Genomic DNA, 12,194 nt, shown 5'->3' on the forward strand with positions numbered 1-12,194 from the left:
AAAAGGTCATTGAAGAAACTAAAAAGGAAATAAAAAATGTTCTTGAAACAAGTTAAAATGAAAATACAATACATCAAAACCTGTGAGATACAGCAAAAGCAGTATTAAGAGGAAATTTTAGGGGCTAGTGTTGGGGCACAGCAGGTTCTGATTCAAGACCTGGCTGCTTCACTTCTGATCCAGCTCCCTGGGAAAGCAGTGAAAGATTGCTCAAGTGCTTGGGCCCCTAGACCCACGTGAGAGATGCAGAAGAAGTTCTGGGTTCTGGCTTCATCCTGGTCCAGCCCTGGCCGGTTCAGCTGGTTGGGGAGTGAACCAGTGGATGGAAGATCGCTGTGTCTCCACTGTCTCTGTAACTCTGCATATTCCCGATAAACAAAGGTCTTTTTGCTTTTTAGTTGTTAAATTCATGCAGCAGAGCATTAACTATTAAGCCTCTTTACTGTAATGTAAATTTAAAATGTTATTTCAAAAACTAAAAAAAAAAAAAGAAAAGGAGGAAAAAGAAGGGTGCAAAAGAGATGGGGAAGGAGGGAGGAAGAGAATATAATTACATTCTTTGAATTGTATCTACAAAGCAGATTGAATCTGTTAAAAACTACTTGAAAAAATATTTTTTAAAAAAGTGAAGTTATTAACAGTAAGTGATCACATTAAAAATAGAAAGGTCTCAAATAAATGACCTAATGATACATCCCAAGGACTTAGAAAAGCAAGAACAAAACAAACCCAAAATTAGTGGGAGGCAAGAAATAATAAGGATCAGAGCAGAAATAAGTGAAATTGAAACTATAAAAACAATACAAAAGATCAACAAAACCGCTGGTTCTTTGAGAAGATTTTAAAAAAGACAAACCTTCAGCCAGACTGGCCAAAAAAAGAAAAAGAGAGAAAAAAAGAAAGGGAGAGAGAGAGAAAACTCAAATAAAATTAGAGATGAAAAAGGAGATACTACAGCCAATACCACTGAAATACAAATGATCATAAGAAACTACTATGAACAACTATATGCTACCAAATTAGAAAACCTCAAAGATATGGATAAACTCATTGAAATCAACAAGATATAGAATATCTAAACAGAACAATAACAAGCAGTAATATTCAAGCAGTAGTTAAGTCTTTCATAAAAAAAAAATTCCAGGACTTGATGACTTTACTACTGAATTCTACAAAACATTTAAAGAAGAACTAATTATAGAACTTTTCAAAAGTATTCCAAAATATTGAAAGACGAAACTCCGTCAAACTCTTTTAACTAGGCTAGCATCACTCTGATACCAAAACCAAAGACATAACACAAAAAGAAAACTACAGATCAATATCCGTGATGAACATAAATGCAAATGAATCTTGATGAAGAATGGGATGGGAGAGGGAGTGGGAAATGGGATGGTTGCAGGTGGGAGGGAGGTTATGGGGGGAAAAGCCACTATAATTCAAAAATTGTACTTTGGAGATTTATATTTATTAAATAAAAGCTGAAAAAAAATACTGGCAACTAAATTCAATTACTGCTTCAAAAATATCATACATCATGAACAAACAGAATTTGTTCTGGTGATGCAAGGGTGGTTCAATATTCACAAATCAATAAACATCATAAATCACATCATAACAGAATTAAGAACAAAAACCACATGGCCATTTCAATAGCTGCAGATAAAGTATTTGATAAGACTCAACATCCCCCTTCATGATAAAAAATAAAACTCCACTAATTAGGTAAAGAAAGAACATACCTCCAAATGGTAAAGGCTATATATGACAAACCAAAAGCGAATATAATAATCTGGAATAAGACAATGATGTCCACTTTCACCATTCTTATTCAATAAAGTATTGGAAGTATTAGCAAAAACAATAAGGGAAGAGAAAGAAATAAAGGGCATTGGAGTTGGAAAAGAGGAAGACAAAACATCTATGTTTGCAGATGACATGGTGTTGTACATTGAAAAACCTAAACTCTCCATCAAAAAGCTGTTGGAATTAACAAGCTAATTTAGTAAAGTTGCAAGTTAAGAAATCAGCATACAAAACACAGTAGCTTTTTTAGACACCAGTAATGAACTTGCTGAAAGAGAAATCAAGAAAGAAGTTCCATTTGTGATAGCCACAAAACATCAAATATTTAGGAATAAATTTAACCAAAGAAGTGAGATTAGGACAAGATGGCACACTCGAAAGATGAAAATTTGCGTGCCTGAAAGCAGATTTTGAAAGCAATTTTCTTCAAAAGATCTTTTTTCATCCCACCAGATAAGCAACATCTTGATATACCATGGCAGCAGCTGCAGTGAAATGGGTGGTATCAAAGAAAACTATCTTGAAACATTTATATACAATCCATAATGGTGTATTGTATTATATTATATTTACCATACACATATGTATTCGCCTCTTCTAGTTGCAAAGAGGAGCTTTGATTCTGGATGGCTGGACAATTGTATGCTATCACCCTTCTATGGACATTTTATATGAACACACAAAACCTATCCCTCGACCAGATCATGTGCTTAATAATGCAGAAACACATGAAAAACAGACTGGAAGAGAAAAGTGAACACCTTGAGCAAAGACTCATGATAGAACAACTTAGCAAAATGGTCTTTAATACTAAGCACCGTTGGTATACTCATTGCCATTATCACAGATGCCATAAGAAACTTCATCATCCAAAGGTCAGATGATACAGAAGTTCTTAAAATCAAAGAGGAATGTTATTCTGTGCCTTATTTTCCATTTAAGAAAATGCAATCTGGGGGGCTGGCACTGTGGTGCAGTAGGTTAATCCGCCTGCGGTTCTGGCATCCCATATGGATGCCGGTTCTAGTCCAAGCTGCTCCTCTTCCAATTCAGCTCTCTGCTGTGGCCTGGGAAAGCAGTGGAAGAAGGCCCAAGTGCTTGGACCCCTGTACCCACATGGGAGATTGGGAAGAAGCACCTGGCTCTTGGCTTCAGATTGGCACAGTTCTGGCCATTGAAGCCATTTAGGGAGTGAACCAACAGAAGGGAAACCTTTCTCTCTGTCTCTCCCTCTCACTGTCTATAACTCTACCTCTCAAATAAATAAGATCTTTCAAAAAGAAAATGCAATCTGGTATCTCAGCTTGTATGTTATATAGTAAAATAATCATTAAATATCCTTTCATGTAAAAAAAAAAAGTTTGAAAGATCTCTACAATGAAGATTATACAATAGTGAAAAAAGAAATCATCAAGAACATGCAAAAATGGAAAAATATTCCTTGCTTATGGATTGGGAGAATTAACACCATTACAATCTCTATGCTACACAAAGTAATCTACAGATTCAGTGCAAGCCCTAGCAAAATGCCAATGATATTCTAAATTTAAAAATCCTAAAATTCATATGCAATCACAAAAGACTCAGAATTGTTAGAGATCCTGAGTGAAAAAAAATCACCTGGAGGCATCATGATACCTGATTTGAAAGTATACTATGGCCGGCGCTGCGGCTCACTAGGCATTAGCCTGTGGCGCTGGCACACTGGCTTCTAGTCCTGGTCGGGGTGCCGAATTCTGTCCTGGTTGCTCCTCTTCCAGTCCAGCTCTCTCTGCTGTGGCCTGGGAAGGCACCGGAGGATGGCCCAAGTGCTTGGGCCCTGCACCCGCATGGGAGACCAGGAGGAAGCACCTGGCTCCTGGCTTTGTTCAGATTAGTGTGGTGCACTGGCCGCAGCACGCCAGCAGCAGCGACCATTGGGGGTTGAACCAATGGAAAAGGAAGACCTTCCCCTCTGTCTCTCTCTCTCTCATTGTCTAACTCTGCCTGTCCAAAAAAAAAAAAAAAAAAAGTATACTACAAACTACAAACTAGAGTAATTACAACAGTATGGTATTTGGCATAAAAACCAACACATGGATCATAAACCAAGTGTAGCTCTTATATATACAGCAAACTGGTTTTTGACAAATTTGCCCAGACCATACATTGGATAAAGAACAGTCTCTTTGACAAGTGATGCTAACAAAACTGGGCATATATATGTGGAAGAAAAAAATTAGTTCCCTACCTCTCACCGTATAAAAAAGTTAACTCAGAATGGATCAAAAAAATCTAAATTTCAGACCTAAGACTACAAAATTGCTATAAGAAAATGTAGGAGAAAAACTTCAAGACATTGATGACTACTTCTTCAACAAGACCCCCAAAACACAGGCAACAAAAGCAAAGTTAGATAAACAGGAATTATATCAAATTCAGAAGCTACTGCATAGAATAGAATGAAGAGACATTTGACAGAATGGGAAAATACTTGCAAGCTACTTATCTGACAAAGGATTACTATCCAGAATATATTAGCAACTCAAAAATCTTAACAGAAAAAACAATCCACCCAGTTAAGAAATGGACAAGAACTTCAACAGACAGTTCTCAAAAGTAGAAATACAAATGGCGAACATATATATGATAAAAATGCTCAATATCACTAGCCATCAGGGAAATGCAAATCAAAACCACAAGGAGGTATCATCTCATCCCTGTCAGAATGGCTATTACCCAAAAGACAGAAAGCAATAAATGCTGGTGAGCATGTGGAGAAAGGAGAACTAGTTACACTGTTGGTGGGAAGTAAATTAGTACAGCCAGTATAGAAAACAGGATGGAGAGTTCTTTAAAAACTAGAAATAGACGTGCCATAAGATTCAGCAATCCCACTACTGGGTATATGCATAAAAGACATGAATTCATACATGAAATCAAACGGATACCAGTCTGTTCACAAGCCAAATATGGAATTAACCAAGGTGTCCATCATCAGATGAATGAAAATGTATTATATATATAAATGTAAATATATACATTTGCTTAGATTTGCTGGGAGAGCACTATATATATATATATATATATATACATATGAATAATATTCAGCTATAAAAATAATGAAATTCTACCATTTGCAGCAAAATGGTTGGGAATGGAGGACATCTTTGAGTGAAATAAACCAGACACAGAAGACAAACACTGCACTTTCTTCTGTATATATAGGATCTAAAATTTAAAAAAAGAAAAAGCTTGTATATATTAGTTTTGCTGCAAATACAGTGCTTCATCAAATTTTGTTTTAAATCTTTATCAAACAAATCAATAGGAATTATATACTACTATAGATTTAATGGCTTGTGACTTTTAAAAATTTACTTTATATGAGGGGAATGCATCTTTTTTATTTGATTATTGTTTATAGCCCTTATTAATTCTCCTGCTGGACTATGGTCTTTTTTTTTTTTTTTTTTTGGACAGGCAGAGTTAGACAGTGAGAGAGAGAGAGAGAGAGAGAGAGAGAGAGAGAGAGAGAGAAAGGTCTTCCTTTTTTCTGTTGGTTCACCCCACAAATGGCCGCTACGGCCAGCGCACCGATCTGAAGCCAGGAGCCAGATGCTTCCTCCTGGTCTCCCATGTGGGTGCAGGGCCCAAGCACTTGGGCCATCCTCCAGTGCCTTCCCGGGCCATGGCAGAGAGCTGGACTGGAAGAGGGGCAACCGGGACTAGAACCCGGCGCCCCGACCGGGACTAGAACTCAGTGTGCCGGTGCCGCAGGCGGAGAATTAGCCTAGTGAGCCATGGCGCCGGCCTGGACTATATGGTCTTTTTACCTTTTATTTGCTGAACTCTAGTTAGTGGACCCATGAAGCCTTTCACTATAAGGTAAATTAAATGTATTATCTCAAAAATAAATATTTAGTTAAAAAAAAAGCAGAACTAGCCTTTCTTTTATTTTCTTTGTTTTTTAATTTAATTACTTAACTTGGGAGGCAGAGAGAGCTCTCAAATTCTGGTTAACTCTCCAGGTGTCCCCAGTGGCTGGACCCAAAAGCCAAGAACTCAGTCCACATCTCCTACATGGAGTGGCAGCAGCTCCCATCACTTTAGCTATCACCACTACCTCCAAAGTCTGCATTAGCAGATAGCTGGAGTTCGGATTTAGAGCTGGGCATTGAACCCAGGTACTCCAATGTCAAAGGTGGGAGTCAACAACAAGGCCAAACACCTGCTCCCTAAAAGTAGTCTTTCTTTATCAGGTATTGTAGTTGTTTTTTACCTCTCCTTAAATGGACATACAAATGTCACAGTCTATCTCAGACCATGGCACTCATCAGTTGATAGTACAGCTAAAATCGTCATCATAGTCAGATGGCATTCTGAAACCAACTAATGCATGATTTGGTGCTGTTTACTAAAAATGAGTGAATTATTCCATGATTTAAATGTTGGGTGTTTTTGTATGCATTCTCAGTCAGTTCATTCTTGGGGAAACTACAAAACAACACTGAAAAGAGTGTAAAAACCAAAATTGACTGGGAAACATTTTGCAGGCATGAAAGCCAAGAAAAAAAGCGTTTTTGAGCAATATTGTGTAACTTCAGCAATCTAAGTACTTGTTTACTCTGTGGTGGGTGTGCATGACTAACACAAGCCAATTATGAGTGAGTGAGCATCAAAAAAGTGTAAAACAAAAGACAACTTCAACAAAATTGTAATATTATGTGGGTGATCCCATGAGACTGCCTGCCCAGCCTATTCATGAGGTTGAGAGGGCATGGCGTGCCATGGCTCCGGGGAGGGACCCTGCAGCCTGGCTGCTGGCAGGTGGTGGGAGCCCCAAGCACATTTCCCCCCAACCCCACCAATCAAGTAAACTGCTCCTGGGAGTGGCCCAGGCCCATCAAGAAAGCTACCATAGCCTACGTGACCTTCAAGCTGATTGGAGAAGCATAGCAGCACCAATATAGTTCTATCCTATAGAATTAGTGTTGCCCTTAATTAGTTACGCCCCTTCTGTGCTTGTTCATTAATAAAGCAAAACTTGTTTCCGGTGCTTCTTGTCGAAGAGTGCTGTCGCCCCACCCATGCCAACAGTGTGCAGGCCTCACAGGATGAGCCCACAATATTATGTTTTCGAAATCAAATTTCTCCATTAAACATGGTAGAAGCAGCATGGCTTTTACTTTACTACCATGGCTTAAGACTCACAGAAGAAAACTATCTTCAATGAAACAAAGGATGGACCATGCCCCAAACAAAACTACAAACATATTAAAATCTGAGGAACAACTCCAAAGCCTGAGCTCAGGTGGGGATGACCTCATTACAGCTCCAAGTGTCAATTTCCCAAATGCTGGATCTGAAGGATAATTGTAACATCCTTTGCAGGTCCCCTAGGGAAGGTTGCACAGGTGGCTCCCTCCAAAACCATACCTGTCCCAGAGGTATGGGATCAAGGCCCTACAGTGCTCTCCCAGCAAATCTAAGTCCTTTCCACAAATTATACAAGACACCATCTACTCATGCAGCACTGACCAGTAGGGTGGCTTCTACCCAAAGGCAATGCCTTCTTGTAATTCACAGAAGGACCCTTAAGAAGTACTGACTGCCGTGGGTCTTCAGTTCGAGAGAGAAGGCAGGCACCGGGGAAGAAGAGAATGTCCATGTCAAGGTCCAGTCTCATGATTCCAGATGGCATGAAGTCAGGCTGTGCTGGAGGCCTCTCAAAGCTGCAATTGCCTTTTCTTGAAGATAGATCTCCCACGTGTCTTGGGGTCCCAAGAACAAAGCAAACTCTCAGGAAAGTCCCTTACATAAAAATCACCCTTGTTATATGTACTTCCCTGTTTCTAACTAAGCAAGTAAGTGAAGAAATGACAAAGGTGCAAGCAGGTGATGGGCATACATCACAAGACTCACCTAAGGAAAGGGATGATAGCTATAAACCTAAAAACAAAATGAGAACAAAGGAAGAAAGCAAAAAAAGAAAAGCAAGGGGGGAGGAATACAATGAAGAAGAGAGAAAGAAGGAAAGGAGGGGGGAAGGGAGGAGAGAGTGAGGGAGGGAGGAAGGAAGGAAAGAAGGGAGGATGGAAGGTAGAAGGAAGGAAGGAAGGAAGGAAGGGAGGGAGAGAGGGAGGGAGGGAGGGAGGGAGACCAAAACTCAAAGAAAGTAGAAAATAACCCAAAAGTGAACCAGCAAATATACACCTTTCAACTTTAATCAACCCTGTTGACTGGTTAATTGAGCATCTAAAAATATTCATCAGTATTTATTCCCATTAAAATAGTGAGCTCCTGATTCCTCTCTACTCTTACCCTCTCCCCCGAGCTTCCCCAACCCGACAATAAACTTTCCCCTTAACTCTGGAGTTTGGCGTGTTTTGTGGCAGGCTAACATTGGTGCTGTGACTCAAATCCAGGCTCCCTCATTGACTTTGCTCTCCCTTCAGGGATCTGAGTTGCTTTAGGGTCCTGGATTTATGCCAGTCACAAAACACATCCCTGGACCTCCTTCCACGCCACTGAACACTCTGTGATCTCCATTCACATGTCGGCCTTTAAAATCCTGAGGTAAGACATGGAACGGGAATTCTCTAATGGTGACCTCTTTTTTTTTTTTTTTTTTTAGAAAACTTTTATTTAATAAATATAAATTTCCAAAGTACAACTTTTGGATTATAGTGGTTTTTCTTCCATAACTACCCATCCATTCACAAACCATCCCATCTCCTACTCCCTCTCCCATCCCATTCATCATTAAGATTCATTTTTAATTATCTTTATATACAGAAGACCAACTTAGTACATACTAAGTAAAGATTTCAACAGATTGCACCCCCACAGACACATAAAGCATAAAGTACTGTTTGAAGACTAGTTTTACCATTAATTTGCATAGTACAACACATTAAGGACAGAGATCCTACATGAAGAGTAAGTGCACAGTGACTCCTGTTGATTTAACAATTGACACTCTCATTTATGAAGTCAGTAATCACCCAAGGCTCTTGTCATGAGCTGCCAAGGCTGTGGAAGCCTCTTGAGTTCACAAACTCCAACCTTATTTAGACAAGGCCATAGTCAAAGTGGAAATTTTCTCCCCCCTTCAGGGAAAGGTACCTCCTTCTTTGAAGGCCCATTCTTTCCACTGGGATCTCACTCAGAGAGATCTTTCACTTAGGTCATTTTTTGCCACAGTGTCTTGGCTTTCCATGTCATGGCAACCTCTACTACAGGTTGGTGGCTTTGCTCGACTTTGTTCCAAAGTCCTGGTACCAGGCACCACAATTCCTACAGCCTTGTACCCCTATAGACTCTATGTCTGGGCAACAGCAGGTGTGGGTGAAGACACAACCTGCTGTTTCCTTTCTATAGGCTAAGCCCTAAGGCCTGGGCTCCAGTGGGTACGCAAGTGACGACCTCCGTCCTCTGTTCCCATATCAGATGGTCATGTTCTCGGGGATGCCCGATATCTGCCAATCTGACTCTATGGGTTGCCGTAGTGAAGTGGGCAGGCATACAGGTTAAAATCTATTAGGTTTGTGAGCTGGAAGACCACACCTTCACCATGCCCCTGTGTGACCTCACACTCTACCTGATACCTTCACCTTGCCCCTGTGTGACCTCATCCCCCTACCTGGCTACACCTGGGTGCCCAGCAGCCAATCAAGTTAATTAACCACTCCCCTTTGGAAGTGGGTTAAAAGCCTGGGACACGGTGTGTTCCAGCCCTTCACTTCTTCCCTGACCTCTTTCCAGGAGGGGGCTTGCTGTAGCCCCGTGCATCCAGGGCATGTGGCCTTTGGGCCATGTGCTCTAGGCTTTCTGGCCTAGATGCTCCTCCACGTGGCTGGTTCCTGGTGCTCAGTATGAACCCAGATTTACCTCTCTCTCTAATAAAGCTCTCACTCTCCTATGCATCTTTCACACTAAATAAAGCTTTAAATGTACCATGCTGCCTCATTTATCTGTGCCGGTATTTAGAATTCTTCTCTAAATATTAGGCAAGAGCCCTCTTGGGCTTATTAATATTGGGGATTTATTAGTAAGCATATGGTGAAATCATATAGCATCCCAAATTCCGGTAGCATATGTGGCACCCCAGATATCACTCTGGGGAACTTTAAAGGACCACATTTTGGTATAGATTTTAGGGGGTCATGTCTGATTTCAATAGGAGCTTCTCAGTCCCACGTTCTGTCCAACCCTCCTCTCGTTTGTCTCCTACCTCAACAACTAGTCCACGTTTGAATCTGACACTATTCAAGATCTTTATCACTTCTGTGAGCATTTGGGAAAATGGAAGGAAATCTCCTATGTCTAAGCTTTCTTCTATCTCAGCTCTAAATCTTCTCCAGCTCAAGTTCTCTTAATTTACAAAGCTCTTGCTAAAAAGCCAAAACCCTATTCTTCTACCTTTGCTACTCTAGCTCTCACTGTCTAGCTATTCCTCCCCCTCCTGCCTGGGAATTCCAACCTTATCTCAGAACCATCCCTTGTGCAAAGTCTACTCCCCCTGCCTTATCTATGATCCTCTCTAACACGGAAATGGTCCCTGTCTCCATGCCTACACCCTCCGGCCTGGTCCTCCAACCAGTCTTTGCCCCTCTCCTTCCTGTTCCTGTTTTACCATAAGAATAGCAAGGGAGTGGTGATTCCATCCTTCTGAGATCCCAGTTTACTGCAAAACAAATTAAGTATCCCATCCTTTTGATGGCTCTCTCTCTCTTTTTTTAATCATGAGCTAGCCAGACAGGATCATCAGGACTTTTGATGGTTTTATCCCTGCCATGTAACTCTATGTCAAGCTGACCTTACCAAATCTCTTCAATTCCTACAAACTTGATTTCCTGGTCCCATTAGTGAGCATTTCCTAGATGGGCCCTTCAAACCAGCCAGTTCACTGTGTTAATTACTATTTCCAGACATATCTCCTTTTCCCTAATTCCCCCTACTCTATCACCTATCAGATTCTTCTCCTTAAAAATCTCTCTCCAACCACAGGGGTGGTCATCTACTCTGATGGATGCCCTCCCACATTAAACCTAACATAATAGTGAATAATCTCCTGTGGGCTTCTTGTCCCTGGCATATCAGCCCCTAGCCCACAGTCACCTTTGGGACCTGAACATTTTGTTTCAGAGGCAGTCCCAGGTAGCTGACTGTTGACTAGGGCATCATTGGCCTAAGGTGTTCTTTGGGTGAAAAGAAACGTAGACTCAAATTCAATTAGAATCTAAAAGATGTCTTTGGTAAATAACAATCTCATGCATGAGAAATTGGCTCAGCTATAAACTGGACACTTGGTTTAAAGAAATTTCTCTTTTGAATCTTTTGAATCTAATTGCCTTTAAAAAATATTGCTTTGTAACTTGCCAAACTTGTTTTGCAATTTGCTTTGACAGATTCTGATAGCAATGGATAAGCAATGCTTATTATGGCCCCCTAAGGTGGATTTTGCAATCTCTGGCTTAATGTAACTGACCTTAATTCAAATAGAGGTATGAGATAATATAAGCATCTTCAGCCAGCTAGGTGTAATTGCTAAATGTAAATTGGGTAAAGAAAGTGAGATAAATGTGTCTACATGTAACCTTTAGTACTCTTAGCACCTTATATTCTATGGAAAAAATTCTTGAGTTTGCTAACATGTTTTCATAATTTGTACATATAAAAATAGTTCAACATTGCTTAAAAGTAACTAAGGTTAAATTTGATGTTTTATCTTATTTAGAAAATATCTTAATTTGAAAATTTTTTTTTAAGATTTAGTTACTTGAAAGTCAGAATTACACAGAGAGAGAAGGAGAGGTAGAGCGAGAGAGAGAGGTCTTCCATCCGATGGTTCACTCCCCAGTTGGCCGCAACAGCTGGAGCTGTGCCAATCTGAAGCCAGAAGCCAGGAGTGTCTTCCGGGTCTCCCACGTGGGTGCAGGGGCTCAAGGACTTGGGCCATCTTCTACTGCTTTCCCAGGCCACAGCAGAGAGCTGGATCAGAAGTGGAGCAGCCGGGACTCGAACCAGCACCCATATGTGATGCCGGCACTGAATGTGGCAGCTTTACCCATTATCCCACAGTACCAGCCCCTTACTTTGAAAATTTATAAAGGGTTATTTCAAAATGTACATAAAGGAAATCAACAGATGGAAAGCAAAAGCTATTATTTGACATAAAACTAGAATCTGATCCTCTGTTAAAGCAATGAGGTTTTTTGCAATGCATATATGTTAGTAAATATTTTAAAATCTGTTTAAAACCTGCAGCATCTCCTTTTAATAGTTTCGTTTAATTGGTAACTCTGTCAGTTTTCTAGCCAGCTTCAGTAAGCTATTCTCTCTTCCCTAGTTCTGACTCTGTTAATACTGTTCCAAGTTATAGGATTTGATCCCATGCACTAGCT

The 12,194-nt window shown here is 40.3% G+C and overlaps 1 pseudogene; it reads left to right on the forward strand.

Annotated features, from left to right (window-relative positions):
• Nucleotides 1–2,281: 2,281 nt before the first annotated feature.
• Nucleotides 2,282–2,690, forward strand: LOC133757137 (large ribosomal subunit protein mL42-like; annotated as a pseudogene).
• The last annotated feature ends 9,504 nt before the right edge of the window (nucleotides 2,691–12,194 follow it).

The sequence above is a fragment of the Lepus europaeus genome, chromosome 3, assembly GCF_033115175.1.
Source record: "Lepus europaeus isolate LE1 chromosome 3, mLepTim1.pri, whole genome shotgun sequence".
NCBI classification, from domain to species: domain Eukaryota; kingdom Metazoa; phylum Chordata; class Mammalia; order Lagomorpha; family Leporidae; genus Lepus; species Lepus europaeus.